Genomic DNA, 4,832 nt, shown 5'->3' with positions numbered 1-4,832 from the left:
TGGTGAGGGCTGTGATTCATTATGTTAATTATATAGTTGTATATTTATCCCATTGCTTTCCCAGGTGTTTAATCTTTGAGTAAAGAAGCTCAGAGTGGGAAGAGGGCAGCAAATATGAGATGGCAACAAGATACTAAGATCCACTCTTCCGAAATTCATCACTAAAATTGCTCAGAGATGTGGAACAGATCAATCACAAGAGGTCATATTAATGTACAGAAACCAGGAAACTCACTATGCTCACTGTCATCTCTCAGGTAGTAATTTATAGTTAAATATTTAATTTTCTTTAATTAACATGTTTAATTTTGCACTAACTCACACATTCAGCATTTTTTTCCTCCACTGCTAAAAGGACAAGCATCTTTAAACTAAAACTTTGAGTTGTGATTTATCAGAGGAATACATACAGGAAGCATTTGGAAAAAAAAGTAAGCAGTTTTATAAAACTAAGATCAGAATTGCAGAAATTGCCAACAATTAATATGTTCCCTTAATCACTGTTTTTGCAAAGTGAATTGGAGTTGTTCTGTCACCAGCCACAGCAACATGCTCTCAAGTGTTAATATGATTAATACCATAATTTTTCAGGAAAAAGTTCTTGCTGAAGACCATTATTTTTATATAAGCATAAGCCATCTGTGCCAACTGAGATATTATCAGCAAGGAGATATACTCTAAATTATTTTATAACTGCTCATGTGTTCTGTGGAACAGAAGTTTTGCACAGAAGTTTTTTCTTACATGTGCCTAATTTTCTCTTTGTGTGGAGCTGTGTAATTATCAGTTCCTGCTTCTCCTTCACCATCTGCAGTTTCTTTCTCTCTCCTCTGGGTTTTGCAATCACCGTGGGAAGCAACTTTGGCTAGGACTAACAGCAACATCACTACATCTATCTTATGTGTATTTGTGTACTTCAGCAAATGGGTAGGGAGGTGTAGAACATTCCCTGGACATTATCCCAGACAAGATCAACCGTTACCATGCATCCATTTCTTTAAGCATGCATCCCAATCTGATTTTCCCTGCCTTGAAAAGTCTAGGACCTGCTTATGTAAGGCAAAATGAACAGTGGTGGTTTGTATAATGGATACAGAGAGTACTACAGTTTTCGCAACATTCTTTTTGCTTCTGTCTTTCCTTTACTGCTGCTTCAGGCTACATTCCTTTCTCCTCCCTGCTCTCATTGATCTTAGATTGAGCCTTAGGCATGCAGATACAGAGAGGCTGCATCCTAAGTATTTTTTATGCTGTGGTGGCTTCTCCTGGAGGAGGAGATCACACAGTACAGTAAATAAAGTATTCTAACAAAACATTCAATGTGAGAGATTCTGCAGAAACAACAACAAAAAATATTTTCCATAGTACCTTGAACAATAACTTAAAAATTCCTAGAAGATTTTTTTGTGCTTCATTTGTGTGCAGGAAATATTAGTAACTCTGTTCAAATCCCAGTAAGGTACTGCATAAAATTTTTACATTTTGAAGAAACTCTTAGGCAACTCCTCTCGCCTAAAGGAGGGAACGTATTAACGGTAATGTTATCATACATGAGTTATTAAAATACAGAGCAGTATTTAGAAACACATGGACCATGCAGAACTTACGGATACCCACCTGGCATCAGTTTTGTACTACTGAAGCCAAAATAAGGGAGGAGTATTACTATATCCCATCTGCTGATGTGAGGAGTCTCCAGATGTTGCTGTCTTTCGGAACAACTGTAGACATATTAATTCCCTGCCTGTCTCCACTCCCTGTCCCCCAGTATTTCAAGGGAAAAACAAGATTTTGTTTCTTAGCCAATATTTGATAAGCAAAGAAATTAATATTTCTATTGACTTGTCAGAATTAAATATTGTTCAACATTTGTGAAGTATAAATGATAATACAGAGGGAAAAAAAATAATCTCCTGAACGAAAGTTTATTCAGCACTTAAATGTAAAGTTAATTGAACTTGGGATCAGATCCTGAGAGTATGTTCACAAATGTAGAAATTTATTTTGTGCTTTGAGGTTATGAAAATACTTAGTCAAGTTCATTTACTTGGCACTCAATGAGGCTGCCTGCAAGAGACCTGCTACATCTAGGAATGCTGTAACACTTGTTGTTTTGGAAAAACATTGATACTAAATCTTTGTTCCTTTGTTCTGTTTCTTCAAAGCACAAATTGTGGTATTTACTGTGTTGGACTCTTCTTTGCCTCTGAGTGGAAACAAATAGACAATTTCAGTTTCACTGAAAATATTCAGGTTAAAGATTCAAATGTTTATCAGTTTCCTGAGTCATATTTACATCCCTGAAGTATCATTTACTTTTGTAGCACTGACACACCTGCAGAATGTGTTCAACATAATTCTTGCCCAATTCACAAGAAAATAAAGCATAAATACTAATCATTACATTTATATACAAATAAATGTTTTAGCAATGTTATGTCAGCAAGAGTAAAAATATCTTATCTTCTAGGAATCATGGAATCTACACTAATCTCCCACATACTTGCCCAGATTCTAGAATTTTGTTTATTTCAATCAGTGTACAAATGAACTTTGCTGTTCAACGCTGCATGTTTGAAAGTTGACACTATTTTAAAATGAAAGGAGCAAATGCAATATCATACCAGTAAAATACCTTCCACTAACGGAGGGGAGAGGTCTAAATGTAGCATAGCTTACTGTGAGTATCAAATATATCCAAATGTATACTGATGTATACAGTTTATGCCAACCGTAAATCTGTCAGACTGTGGCTGTGGTTGTATTTGGAAGCTGTGTTAAAATTCTAGGAGGTAGCTCAATCTTCAGTCCTGAAAGTTGCAAAGCCGGTCAGAGTTTTAATAAGCTGAAATAGTCTTGAGTCAAGTTGTAAGCCATATGAGTAAACAACACATTCCTCCATTTTGCTTTCCCTTTGTTTTGAGGTTCAGAAAACATTCCTGATTCCCTGGGGCAGCAGTCTGGAGCATGGGAGTGTCAATGCTCAGTGCTATATGGCTGTTTGTGCCTGTCTGTGTGCACTGATCCCTCTGGCTGGCTTAATAATGGCACTTACTGGCTCTTCTACACAAAGGAAGCATACCGCTCCTATCAGGCCCGAATTGACAAGAGCAAAGAGGAACAACGCTGATATGCAATTTCACAAGTAAAATGTCTGATATTAGCCAGAGCACGGTAATACATGCGCTTCTGTTCTTATTTTTCAGCATAACCAGAAGAAGATGAATTCAATCACACCTACAGCAGGAAGAGATTTCAGATGAAAAAAAAAACAAACAAAAAAACAGAGAATTTTAGATGTGTTTAAATATGTCCTTTTAATTTCAGAGACAAAATGAAAAACATCCTGTAGCTCCTTCAGCAAAAACAATATGCTTTACTACAAGTGCCATAGCTGCAAAACAAAGGGAGGGGATGAGGGTGGACGAGAAGTAACACGTCTTTAAAATGAAATGAAAACTGGGTGACTGAAGACCTGGAAGTAGACATAACCAAAGTCAGTATTAACACCTGCAGAGGTCTGAACACAAGTATCCCAAATTCTGTTTGATTCGTACTGCCTGTGAACACAGATTCTTTCACCCTAGTGCCAGCTGCAGTGTAAACATACCGTGGGCTATAATCCTGGTTTGCTGACAATTTTATGCTGCAGCAGGTGCTATAGAGATGGAATACCATTTTCTTTTTCTCTCCCAGCTGCTGTTACTCTTTGTAGCCTGCTCTATCTTCCAGCAGGCTGGAAAAGAGCAGATTGTAGTAACAGGCCGAGGAAGAAGGAACACAGTCTGCGACTCTTTGTTAACAAAGGCATGGCATGGGCAGGGCAGGGAGCCCCACTGCTAACAATTTGCCTCTAGTCACAAGCCCCTGTGGCTGGATTGTATCTGCTTTCTTGAGGAGATATCACTTCATAGTTATAATCTGCTGGAATTATTTTGCTTAGACAACTGAACTGAGGGTGAATGTCTAGAAACAAGCATTTGAGTCAGGCCAACCTCACCTCCTTGATGGGAAACTGTTGTCTTTCCAGATCCAGCCATAGTTCATTCTAAGGAACTCCCTTCAACAGCTGTGGGGAATCTCGGTAAGAGGAGTGCTTGGCGTTTTCCTGCAGATAGGCTCTTTCTTCTGTGATTTATGTCAGAAGGACACTCGGGGCTTTGAACCAATCAATCATTTTAGCTGTGTTTCTCTTTCCACTTTTTATTCTCTAATGTCCTGCAGGTGATGCCCAGAGGACAAAGTGTAAAGTAACAGAGATACAGCCTGCTTAACCCTTTGCAAACAGGTGCTGCTGATTTTTAAGCCACAAATCAGATTTCCAGGTCAAACCCACAGTAATGAATCTGGCTGTTTGATCTATTATACCATAGTGTGAAGAATGTGGCCTTTTCCTGAGGAATGCAGGGTCAACTGGTGATTATGGACACAACATCCCCCTCACAACAAACCTTCAACAGCCAGACAAATTCCAGATACGGAACATCGAGAATGCTAATACCTAGACTGAGCTGAACCTAATTCACACGCTTTGAGTATTACAATGCGAGAATGCAGCTAAAACTAGGTATCAGCTTGAGTGCTGTTTTCAAATTGCAATTCGCAGCTTCTACGCTATCGGGAAAAGCAAACAGGCAGGGAGCGGAGCAGCACAGGGATTCCTTCCCTCAGCGCCACAACAAAGGATAGCGCGATGCAGGGCGTTCCGAACCCTAGCGCAGCAGCTGGGGCGGGACCTTACGGGCGCGCGGGCTCATCTATATGTCGGCGGCGGCGGTATTCGAATCGTGCCTCCGCCTACAAAGCCCGAGGCGCGCCGCAGCCCTCAGCAC

Source organism: Meleagris gallopavo, chromosome Z (genome assembly GCF_905368555.1).
Source record: "Meleagris gallopavo chromosome Z, MGAL_WU_HG_1.1, whole genome shotgun sequence".
NCBI classification, from domain to species: Eukaryota; Metazoa; Chordata; class Aves; order Galliformes; family Phasianidae; genus Meleagris; species Meleagris gallopavo.
This window is presented reverse-complemented; position numbering follows the sequence as displayed.